This window comes from Jaculus jaculus, chromosome X (genome assembly GCF_020740685.1).
Source record: "Jaculus jaculus isolate mJacJac1 chromosome X, mJacJac1.mat.Y.cur, whole genome shotgun sequence".
Lineage (NCBI taxonomy): Eukaryota > Metazoa > Chordata > Mammalia > Rodentia > Dipodidae > Jaculus > Jaculus jaculus.
This window is the reverse complement of record NC_059125.1, coordinates 126,706,580-126,718,975: the sequence shown is the minus strand read 5'-3', so window position 1 is coordinate 126,718,975 and position 12,396 is coordinate 126,706,580. Positions and strand designations below refer to the sequence as shown.

Below are 12,396 nucleotides of genomic sequence, written 5' to 3'. Positions count from 1 at the left end.
GGCAACTAGGCCAAAAGACCAAATGAGTGCAATAGTGGCATATCTGTTATGGGGGAGACCAACAGCCCTCTAATTGGACAGAAGGCCCACTCTATGGGAGGGAATACATGCCTGATACTGGAAACCTAATCCAAAGCTTATGGTGAGGGTGGTCATGAGCATTAGGTGTGTAATGCCTGCTTGTGTCTGGCTAAATGCATATATTATGCTCACCAAATTACCCTGTAAGCACTTTACTTAATGTTCATACCCATATATTAACGCTAGTATCACTTTCCGTTAAAGAAGCTTCTCTTTTCAGATGGTGGTGACCACTGGGATGACCCAAAAGGCACCATAGTGCTAAGAAGAAGGGACAGAGGAGTGCTCAGCACTGAACCATCTCTGTCACATCCTCTAAAGTTCAGGGTACATTGCAGAAGAGGTGGCAGAAATAATCCAAGAGCAAATGGAATGTTAAGACTGCTTGCAATGCTGTTGTCCAGATAGAAATTGGCCCTAACCTCAATATCCATGACCTCGCAGTGCCTAGTACTACCTTCAGAACACCCTCATAATAAGAGGAAAAGATGATAACATCAAAATGAAAGAGGGACTAGCAGAGAAAGGGAGATGATAGGATGGAGATTGGATTTGTGAAGGGGAAAGTGGAGGAGGAAAGGGAACTATCATGGTTTATTGTCTGTAAGTATGGAAGTTGTCAACTAAAAAAATCAAAACACTTGACACAAAGAGTAAAGAAAATGGAAATTACCAGAAATCCAACCTGCTGGAGACTACTATTCCTGACAGTGGTGTGGAGTCACTCCTTCTAGTCTTTATCATGCAGAGATAGGCTAATTCTGCCACTCTTATGATGTCCCTATTTCTATCGCATGAAAAGGTAGGGTGACCTCCTGTGCTCAAATTCAGAAGCTTGGTTAACTCTTATATCAGATATATACTTTATGATTTTGATTCCATTTCATAATAAACAATACTTGCCATAATTTTAAAAATTATTAAACTCAGCCAGTAATGCTGGTTTCAAGCCTTTAATCCCATATCCCACCTCAAAAATAAAAGAATTATGAAACCCTACTGAGGGAAACACACACACACACAGGTTAGTTCCTCTGCTGCCAGGAAATATAAAGCAGTCTGCAAAACTCTTTGCCTCTTACAAATGTCTTAGTCACATCTCTGCCCTCCCCTTGTGGCTCCTACCTAGCGACGTGAGCGGCCAGTTTAGCTCCTGCTTAGCTGAGTGGTGGCAACCAAGGAAGATTATTTTTTTCCTGAGGTAGGATCTCACGCTAGCCCACACTGACCTAGAATTCACTCTGTAGTCTCAGAGTGGCCTCGAACTCATGGTGATCCTCCTACCTCTGCCTCCCGAATGCTGGGATTTGTGGCATGTGCCATCTTGCCCAGCTGAAGGAAGATTTGAAATGACCAGCATGGGCTGGGCTGGGGAGATGTCTCAGTGGACAAAAGCATTTGCTGCAAAAGCTTGAGTCCCTGAGCATGTGTATTATCCCAATGCACCTATGGTAAGATGCAAGGAGGAGACGAGAATCCCTGGAATTTCCCTGGCCAGCTATCCTGGCCAACACAGTGGTAAACAAGAGATTCTGTCTTGTACAAGGTAGAAGGTGAGCCTCAACACCCAAAATTGCCCTCTGACTGACACACACACACTAAGGGAGCCAGGGGAGGTTTTAAAGAATGAGATAACTGGCTCTGGAGGCAGTAATAGAATTGACTACAGAGAATTTACCTCTGTCATAGCATGTCTAAAGCTGCCGCTAGCCTGCATGGTGGCGCACGCCTTTAATCCCAGCACTTGGGAGGCAGTGGTAGGAGGATCACCGGGAGTTCGAGGCCACCCTGAGACAACATAGTGAATTCCAGGTCAGCCTGAGCTAAATTGAGACCCTAACTCGGAAAATCAAAATAAATAAATAAAAAATAACACTGCTGCTGACACTCCAATGTCCCCACTGTAACTCCTTGGGTAAGAAAGTTCCCTCCCTCCCTCCCTCCCTCCCTCCCTCCCTCCCTCCCTCCCTCCCTCCCTCCCTTCCTTCCTTCCTTCCTTCCTTCCTTCCTTCCTTCCTTCCTTCCTTCCTTTCTCTCTTGGGTTTTTATTTATTTATTTATTTATTTGTATATATATATATTTTTTTAAGCTGTGTCTCACACTAGCTCAGGCTGACCTGGAAATCACTCTGTAGTCCCAAGCTGGACTCTAACTCACAGCAATTCACCTACCTCTTTTTGATGTGCAAAATATGTACTTTAATTAATTAATTTACTTATTTGTTCATTAGAAAAAGCAAGAGAGAGAGAGAATTCACACCCTAGGGCCTCAGCCACTGCAATGTAAAACTCCAGACACGTGCACCACCTAGTTGGCATGTATGACCTTGTGCTTGTCTCACCTTTTGTGAGTCTGGCTTACATGGGATCTGGAGAGGGATCAAACATGGGTCCTAGGCTTTGCAGGCAAGTGCCTTAACTACTAAGCAATCTCGCCAGTCCTTTTTATTTTTAAATATGTTCTTTAAAACAAATAAAACCAGAAACACTGACAACTAATGCTACTCTCACCAGAAGTCCTCCCCTGCTTGGCCTCTTTCCATTTTTGTTGTCCTGCCAGGGCTGCCTTGCCCTGGACTTGCCCAAATGACTTGATCTGCTAGAGAGTTGAAGCCAAGTGCTCTTCTGCCTTTCCACAAGTCCAGATGTAGGCCTGAGCCAAGTCCCAGGAGCAACTCTTTCTGAACCCACTGCTCCACAGGCCTGAGACTTTGGACATATGTGCGTCAACCCTTCCTTAACTCAAAGCAGATGAGACTTAACATTCCACACCATACAAAGAAGCATGGAATTAGGGTGCATCTTCACCCTCCAACCCATCCCCCCAAGCCACACACACACACACACACACACACACACACAAGTTCCCTGACTGAAAGGAGTTGGGTAGGCCCCCTTTACCACCAAACACATGAGTTGCTTTGCCTCACATGGGCTCTGGAATGAGTGAGGAGGTACCTTTCAGGGTTGGCTGTCTGTTCCTCCAGCTGAGGGCTGAGATTTCCTTATAAAAGATCTGGTGGGTCTTCTGCAGCAGATATGGTCGTCCTCCCCATTTGTAACCCACTGGAATAAAACCCATTAGCTCTACATTCAGATTGCTTTGGCTCCTAAACCAAAGATTATTTTACCCTTTAGTCCCCATCTGCCACCTGCAGAGAGAAAGTGGCAGGCTAAGGAGCAGGCATCCAGAGAGACTTGGAGGGACTATTCCATGGATAAAGGACAAAGCCATCAGTAGGGGGTGGGAGAGTAATTTTCAGGGCTTCAGCTAGCCTGGATAGCAGCCACCTAGACCCCAGACATTGTGGGGTTGTGGGCATGGTGGTGCCTCCTCCTTCTCCCTCTTTTTTCCTCACTTGCTCCTGGTGGATTTTGAGAGCCATGGAGCCTTTTTTGGTGTGATAGTTAAGGCGTTGTGCACTTGATCTGTTTAGTAATCCACAAAAATCCCTTTCGAGTTGGTCTCCAAGGTTGCTTCCAGGAAGGATTAACTGAAGGGGGAAGTCCTTCCCCCCAGAGTGAGCCCTTCTATCAGAGCAGGTGGCCCCTCTCAGAGGGGGACTTTATATAAGGAAGCTCTGGGTGAAAAGAGCCCCTTCCTTCCCTCCCTCCACTTGGCTGCTGGAGCTGATTGCTGCCTTCCAGTGTGGACTAAAGACCAGCGTGCACTGAAGACCTCCAGGCTGTATGGAGACTGCTGAGGCTTCTGGCCATGTGGACTGAGCAGCTACTGGGATCCATGATTCTTGGGCCTGCAACTACTATTTGACTACCATAAGCTAATCGAATAAATCTCCTTTTTAATATAATTCATTCTACCAATTCTGTTCCTCCTAGAGAACCTTGCCAATTGGTTTAACTCAGGGGTTAGACTCAAAAGTCACTAAAACTTCCCAAACCAGTGGCTTTTCTGTTGTCCTGTGACCAGCTGAGAATGACAAGTCCATACACAGCCAAAGAGCAAGCTAATCAAGGGTTTATTAGAACATAAGGCAGAGGCTGGAGAGATTTCTCAGTGGTTAAGGCACTTGCCTGCAAAGCCTAAGGACCATGTCTGACTGTCCAGATCCCACGTAAGCCAGACACAAAGGTGAGGCAAGCACAAGGTCACACATGCCCACTAGGTAGCACAAGCATCTGGAGTTCGATTACAGTGGCTGAGGCCCTGACACGCCAATTTTCTCTCTCTGTCCCCCATCTCTCACTCACTCACTCGATCTCCCTAAACTAAAAAAAAAAAAAAAAAAAAAATCTGGCTGGAGGGACGGCTTTGGCTGCAAAGCCTAACAACCCAGATTCAATTCCCCAGCACCTACATCAAGCCAGATGCACAGAGTGGTACTTGCATCTGGAGTTCATTTGCAGCAGCTGGAGACCCTGACACACCCATTCTCTCTGTCTGTGTCTCATTTCTTTACGTCTCTCTCTCTCTCTACTGGCAAATACATAAATTCAAAATAATAATTTTTTAAACCAAAACATCTGTTACAAAAATATAAAAGGGCTGGAGAGATGGCTTAGCGGTTAAGCACTTGCCTGTGAAGCCTAAGGACCCCAGTTCGAGGCTGGATTCCCCAGGACCCATGTTAGCCAGATGCACAAGGGGCGCACGCGTCTGGAGTTCGTTTGCAGTGGCTGGAGGCCCTGTCGCGCCCATTCTCTCTCTTTCTATCTGTCTCTTTCTCTCTCTGTCTGTTGCTCTCAAATAAGTAAATAAAAATAAATTTAAAAAAATATTTAAAGCAGCCAGGCATGATGGCGCACACCTTTAATCCCAGCACTTGGGAGGCAGAGGTAGGAAGATCACTGTGAGTTCAAGGTCACCCTGAGACTACATAGCTAATTCCAGGACAGCCTGGACTAGAGTGAGACCCTACCTCAAAAACCCAGAAAAATATCTATATCTATATCTATCTATCTATCTATCTATCTATCTATCTATCTATCTATCTATCTACATGCAGAAAATTAAAGTCAAAAGTAAGACAGAATGTGAAACTAAAGCAGAATAGCTCCCAAGCTCCAAGCTAGCAGGGTTCCTGAGCTAATAGCCACAAAGTGACTTGGATCGGGGGTGCTTATACCCTTGGAGATATAAATTAAGTTGAGGTGGATTGTTTAGTTGAAATATTTGTGGGCACTCCTGATAGGCTGATGAGTTAGAGGCTTGGGTACTTTGAATAGGGCAGCTGACCTCCTGGGGAGTCAGCATAAATCAGGGCATTGTTTGATTTTAGTTCCCAGAGGCTATTCTCTGGATTTATAAAATCTGTATGCTTCTTGGCTCTGTTAGACCACATAGATATCTGCTTATTCTTTTGGACCTGTACCCCCTGGCTAACTGCCTGCAAGAGGGGGCTAGCTTACTCTTACCTAATTCCCATCACTGGGGTACTTCAAAGGGGTTCAGAAGCGGCTACAGATACATCTGGATCAGCTGCCTATGCTATAGATGGATGCTATATCAGAGATAGCTGCCCTTGACTCTGGACTCTGGTTCCCAGGAGGCTGAGCAGCAAGATGCTTGGCTCAGTGAAGGTAAAGGATAGGATGCATGTGGTTAAATTCAGTGCTAAACCCAGTGAAAGAAAAATGAGTCTCAAACTCCACACTTTGGAGTGGTCTGTTTCTAAACACTACTATCACTGAATTCCCTATGTCTGCAATCACTTTGAATATAATTGGGGTTGATGCAATTGCACAGATGGAAGGAAAATAGGTCAAGGAACTCCTTTTATCATCTGTCCTGAGAGTAACAGTTTTTTTAACTTTATTATTTATTTATTTGAGAGAGGGAGGGAAAGAGGCAGAGAGAGTGAGAGAAAATGGGCATGCCAGGGCCTCTACCCACTGCAAACGAACTCCAGACATATGCGCCCCCTTGTGCATTTGGCTTATATGGGTCCTGGGGGATCAAACCGAGGTCCTTTGGCTTTTCAGGCAAACGCCTTAACCACTAAGCAATCTCTCCAGCCAAAGAGCAACAGTTTTTCTTAGCTCTGGATGGGCTAGCTTAAGGTTTAGGTTGCCAAACAGTCAATGGTCACTAAATGTCCCCAAGCCAGTGTCTCTCAAATATCTGTGCTTGAAACCAAAGAATGACAAGTGCAGACATGGCAGAAGTGCAAGCTAAACAAGGGTTTATTAGAAAGTAAATCAAAAGATCTCCCAAGCTAGGAGGGGTCCCAAGCAGATATCTACCTAGTGACATGAATCAGGGTCTTTTATTCCTTTGGAAGTACCAAGTTGGTGTGGAATGGATTAATTACTCTGAATGTATGTAGGGGTCCAAGAAGGGCTGATAAGTCAGACAAAGGATTAGTTACTTTGCATTGTGGGCCAGTTGACGTCCTGAGGAGGCAGCATTTTGGAAGGTAGGGTTTTTTGGATTTTAGTTCCTACACTCTTCATTCTGGATTTATTATAAAATCTCTAAGCTTGTTGGGTCTATCAGGCCGTAACAATATCTGCTTATTCTTTTTGGGACTGCAACCCTGACTAGCTGCTACAAGATGGGGGTGACCTTACTCCCAGTCCTTACCACCTTTATTTTACAAAGGAGAACCTGGGTTCTGTTGAAGCAGTCTATTATTCTTTCAAATTATTAGTTTTTCAGATGATTTTCTACTCACCTGAAGAATGGAAGGGACAGCAAAGGGTGAACAAATAAGATTTTATTTACACGGAAATATAACAGTCATTTCAATGAAACCGCGACTACCGGTGGCCACATGTTTACCAAGCAAAAGGGCACAAAGGTGTGACAGCTCTAACTCTTTGGGGCAGTGTTTGTGCAAACCAAGAGGATATGAAATATCTGAATGCTGGACAGACTTCAGGATACCAGACAAGAGGCACTGAAGCAGGAATTGCCTCTGCCAGCTATAGCAGGTCTGGGGGCCCTCAAGCCCAGCACCCCAAGCTCAAGCAGCTTCAGGAGCTTTTAAGATCAGAGACAGATGCAAGGAACCCAGTGGCCCCGGGTACAGCAGCCCAAGCCCAAACCCAAGCAAGCCTCAGGAGCCAGACCCAATTGGCAGCCAACACTGCTACAGGTCCAGTGGATCTAAATGGAAAAGGGCTAAATTTAGGAGATCACATAGATACTGGCTGTCCCCAATTGGTTCATGCAAATAAAGTGCATGCAAGTAAGGTGAAATCATAAAGAACAATTAGAAGAGCCAGTAAATCCAAGATTCAGAAGTCCCTGCCAAGTGCTTCATGTTCCCCGGTGCCATGGTAACCACTCCATAGACCCACTAGTTTTCAAAAACATGGTGGAGAGTGGAGACGCCGTGAGAGTTCCCCACTGGCACTCTTCTCACAAGCGAAGGATCCTTTGCTCTCAGCAATGGGAAGTGACACTGTCATGTCAAAATGGACACACACGGACAGCCATACAGGTTGCCATTTGTGCCTGCCCCAGGTTTTTCTGTGCGGCTGACTGTTTTGATGGGAAGAAGAGAGGGAGTACGGCTCCTTTCCAGCGTCACTGTCACACAGCTGCATGTTCTAGCACAATTCTGAATTTCAAGGAGGAAGAAGCCTCAAACAAAGCCAAAAGGAGACACACCTCAATAGGGTTCAATTCTGAAATAGAAGTGAGAGTATTTCCAGAGAGACCAAGTCAATTTGGGGTGTAATTTAGACCCATCAAGAACCATGAAGAGGGCTGGAGAGATGGCTTAGCGGTTAAGTGCTTGCCTGTGAAGCCTAAGGACCCTGGTTCAAGGCTCCATTCCCCAGGACCCACCTTAGCCAGATGCACAAGGCACGCATCTGGAGTTCGTTTGCAGTGGCTGGAAGCCCTGGCGTGCCCATTCTCTCTCTCTCTCTCGCTCTCTGCCTCTCGCTCTCGCTCTCTGCCTCTTTCTCTGTCTGTTGCTCTCAAATAAATAAAAATAAACAAAAAAAAATTTTAAAAAAGGACCACGAAGAACAGACACTGATAAGAAGGAAGACAGATGTAGATTATTAAGTTGGAAGAAAAATCTGGGTATTGGGGGCAATGGCAATAGGGATTAAAGTAAGGTAGCCACCATTTTGTAGCAACTAATCAGGATTACAGACCCCAAAAGAATAAGCAGTTATTTTTATGGGGTTATAGGTCCAACAAGCACAGAGATTTTTCTAAGCCCAGAAAGCAAAGTCTGGAAGCTAAAATCCCCAAAGCCCTGAAATCCAAAAGGTCAAAAACCCTGGCTTAGATTGACTCCCCAAGGATGTCAGCTGACCCACACATACAAAGTAACCAATCATTTGTCTAACTCACTTACCTATCAGAAACCCCCACATACATTCAAAGTAACCAATCTTTTGTCTTAACACACCAGCCTATCAGGAGCCCCCATGTACATTCAAAGTAACCAATCTTTTGTCTTAACACACCAGCCTATCAGGAGCCCCCATGTACATTCAAAGGAACCAATCTTTTGTCTAACTCACCAGCCTATCAGAACCCCCCCCCCATGTACATTCAAAGGAACCAATTCTTTGTCTAACTCACTAGCCTATCAGGAGCCCACACATATATTCAAAGTAATCAATCCAATCCAACTCACCTTGATACTTACTTTACGTCCCCAAGGGTATAAAAAGCCCCTGGTACAAGGCATTGGGTGGCTTCCTGTTCTGGATACCCCCCTCCCCATAGTTATGGAGCTATTTTGCTTTACTTTTACTTTCTTCTCTAATAAACCTTTACTAAACTTGATCTTCTGTGACTGCACTTGCCAGTCTTGGCTGGCCACAAGACAACAAACTGGAGAGTCATTGGCTTGGGGAGTTTTAGTGACCATTCAATGTCCCAATACTCTAACCTCTAAAATAAGTGCATCCAAAACCAAGAAAGGCTCTGTCACTCTCAAAACCCACAACGATGGCATGGCAAAAAAAGAAGCCACTGGAACTCTGAGTTGTAATAAAATAATGGAAATACTCCTTACAACTCAAAGTTGTCTAGTAAGGAAAGACAATTGTGGCTGCAATGAGGATTTATGTGATGGTGTCAATGACTAAACCACATCCCTGTTACTTGTGCGTTAATATAATTTAAGAAATCAGGGCTGGAGAGATGGCTTAGCGGTTAAGCGCTTGCCTGTGAAGCCTAAGGACCCCGGTTCGAGGCTCGGTTCCCCAGGTCCCACGTTAGCCAGATGCACAAAGGGTCGCATGCGTCTGGAGTTCGTTTGCAGAGGCTGGAAGCCCTGGCGCGCCCATTCTCTCTCTCTCTCTCCCTCTATCTGCCTTTCTCTCTGTGTCTGTCGCTCTCAAATAAATAAATAAAAAATTTAAAAAAAAAAAAAAGAAATCATTGCCATTGCCAGGTGGGATCATCTTTACTTGTTCCTCCTTTTGGAGGGCAAAAGAATGTAATGTTTGGAAAGTGCATGATTTGTAATTAATGTCCCCACTTAATCAGGACTTACAACACCCTGATCACTCCTATCTGATACATATATATATATATATATATATATAGATAGATATATATGTATGTATGTATATATATATATATATATATATTTTTTTTTTTTCCCCAAGGTAGGATTTCACTCTACCTCAGGCTGACCTGAAATTCACTATGTAGTCTCAGTGTGGCCTTGTACTCATGGTGACCCTCCTACCTCTGTCTCCCAAGTGCTGGGATTAAAGGCGTGTGCTACCATGCCTGGCTGATTAAAAAAAAAAATTAAGGGTTGGAGAGATGGCTTAGTGATTAAGGCACTTGCCTGCAAAGCCTAAGGACCCAGGTTCACTCTCTCTCCAGGCCCCACATAAGCCAGATGCAGGATGCACTAAGGTGAGGCAAGCACAAGACTGCACATGTCTGCCAGGTAGCACAAGCATCTGGAGTTCCATTGTAGTGGCTGAGGCCCTAGTGCACCAATGCTCTCTTTCTCTCTCTCTCTCTCTACAAAATAAAAATAAAATAAAATATATTTTTTAAAAAAGAAAAAGGATGGGGAGGTAATATGATGGAGAATGGAATTTCAAATGGGAAAGTGTGGGGGTGGGGAGGGAGGGAATTACCATGGGATATATTTTATAATCATGGAAAATGTTAATAAAAATTAAAAAAAAGGAAATCCTTTCCTAATCCATAGTGTGTTGGTTTGAATAGAAAGATGGCGCCCAATGGATTCAGTTGTTTATTTGTTTGTAGTTTGCATCTGCTGCCACCTGGCTGGAGGAAGTATCAGTGGGTGGATCTTAAGGTGTGGTGGTAGGTTTCAGATTTCAATCTAAACATATACAAAGTGTACCTAGCTGGAGTTCCTGAAGTGGGCTGTGGCTTTTGACCTTTAGGCTTGTACTTTTCTCCCTCTGCTTGGACCTGTGAAGGCAGGCCAGCTTCTTCTGCCATTTATGGAACTTCCCCTGGATCTATAAGCTTCAATAAATATCCCTTCCTCCATAACTGTGCCTGGTCTGGAAGTTCATCTCAGCGATCCTGAAGCTGTCTGCTACACATAGTCACAATTATTTACTTTTTTTGTTTGTTTGTTTGTTTTGGTTTTTCGAGGTAGGATCTCATTTTAGCCGAGGCTGACCTGGAATTCACTATGTAGTCTTAGGGTGGCTTCAAACTCATGGTGATCCACCTACCTCTGCCTTCCCAAGTGCTGGGATTAAAGGCATGTGCCACCATACCTGGCTTACATCTGTATTTCTTTATTTTATTTTACTTATCATTATTATTATTATTTTGGGTTTTTGAGGTAAGGTCTCACTCTTGCTCAGGTTGACCTGGAATTCACTATGTAGCCTTAGGCTGGCCTCCAACTCACAGCTATCCTCCTACCTCTGCTTCCTGAGTGCTGGGATTTAAGGCATGAACCATCACGTCTGGCAAGGAGAGAGAGAGGGAGGGAGAAAAGGAGAGAGAATGAGAGAGACAATGGGTACACCAAGGCCTCTAGCAGTGAACTGCAGATGTATGCACCACTTTGCACCTGGCTTTATATAGGTATTGGGGAATCAAATCCAGATCATTAGGCTTTGCTGGCAAGCATCTTAACTGCTCAGTCATGTCTCCATCTCTGTGCTTCTTTTTGAAACCCTTCTACTTTTAGATCCCATCATGAGATCGTTGATCCATTTTGAGTTAATTTTTCTATATGGTATAGGGTGGTAGCTAAATATATTATTTGCATGTTTCCACTTGGTCCAGAACCATTTGTTGAAAAGCCTCTTTACTCTTTTGTATTGTAATGACATCCCTGTCAAAATTTAGTTAACCAGACATTGTACATGGATTGACTTCTGAACACTCATTCTGATGGAAAGGGGAGTGCATCCCCTTTCCCACCGGCTGTGAGCAAGACAGCAACAGACAGAGCTTGAAAATGATTGGTAGCCAAGCATGGTGGCACACGCCTTTAATCCCAGCACTCGGGAGGCAGAGGTAGGAGGATCACCATGAGTTCGAGGCCACCCTGAGATTACATAGTGAATTTCAGGTCAGCCTGAACTAGAGTGAGGCCCTACCTTGGAAAACCAAAAAGTAAGAAAGAAAGACGGGGGGGGGGGGAGGGAGGGAGGGAGGGAGAGAGAGAGAGAAAGAAAGAAAGAAAGAAAGAAAGAAAGAAAGAGAGAGAGAGAGAAAGAAAGAAAATGGTTGGTTTGCAGCACCCCTTTAAGGGAATGGAACCATTGTCCCAACTGAGAACCATTGTGGTTCTATGCCTCCCCCACAAGATGACACATTCAAAGACTACATTAGGTTGTTTAAAACAGCTTTCTTGGGCTGGAGAGATGGCTTAGTGGTTAAGCGCTTGCCTGTGAAGCCTAAGGACCCCGGTTCGAGGCTCAGTTCCCCAGGTCCCACGTTAGCCAGATGCACAAGGGGGCGCACATCTGGAGTTCGTTTGCAGAGGCTGGAAGCCCTGGCGCGCCCATTCTCTCTCTCTCCCTCTATCTGTCTTTCTCTCTGTGTCTGTCGCTCTCAAATAAATAAATAAATAATTTAAAAAAAAACAGCTTTCTTTGGCCAGATGGTTGATGTTGACACCTGAGTGCCACCTCCTGATCACTGCTACCAAGACAGTCTGAGAGCAAAGGGCCCTTCAGGAGTAATGGCTGGAGTACCAGCAATGACTCCCACTCCTGCTATGTGTTTTAGCATCTTTTTGCAAGCCTACTCTGCTACTTGATGGTTGTCAGGACATCAAAGAAAATGGAGCTGAGGGGGAAAAGTTGAATTCTGGGGCGTGCTGACAGACCCTCCTGATTTAGTCCTCACAATTTTTATATAATTTGCATGAGCAATCCGAGCCCTTCTGTTTATATACACCCCTGCTGAAATTTTAT

The 12,396-nt window shown here is 44.7% G+C and overlaps 1 non-coding gene across 1 annotated transcript; it reads left to right on the top strand.

The window, feature by feature from the left end:
* The first annotated feature begins 9,403 nt into the window (after positions 1-9,403).
* LOC123456930 lies at positions 9,404-9,537 on the top strand. The gene has a single exon (XR_006634791.1). It is a non-coding gene; the product is annotated as a U8 small nucleolar RNA (small nucleolar RNA).
* Positions 9,538-12,396: the final 2,859 nt, after the last annotated feature.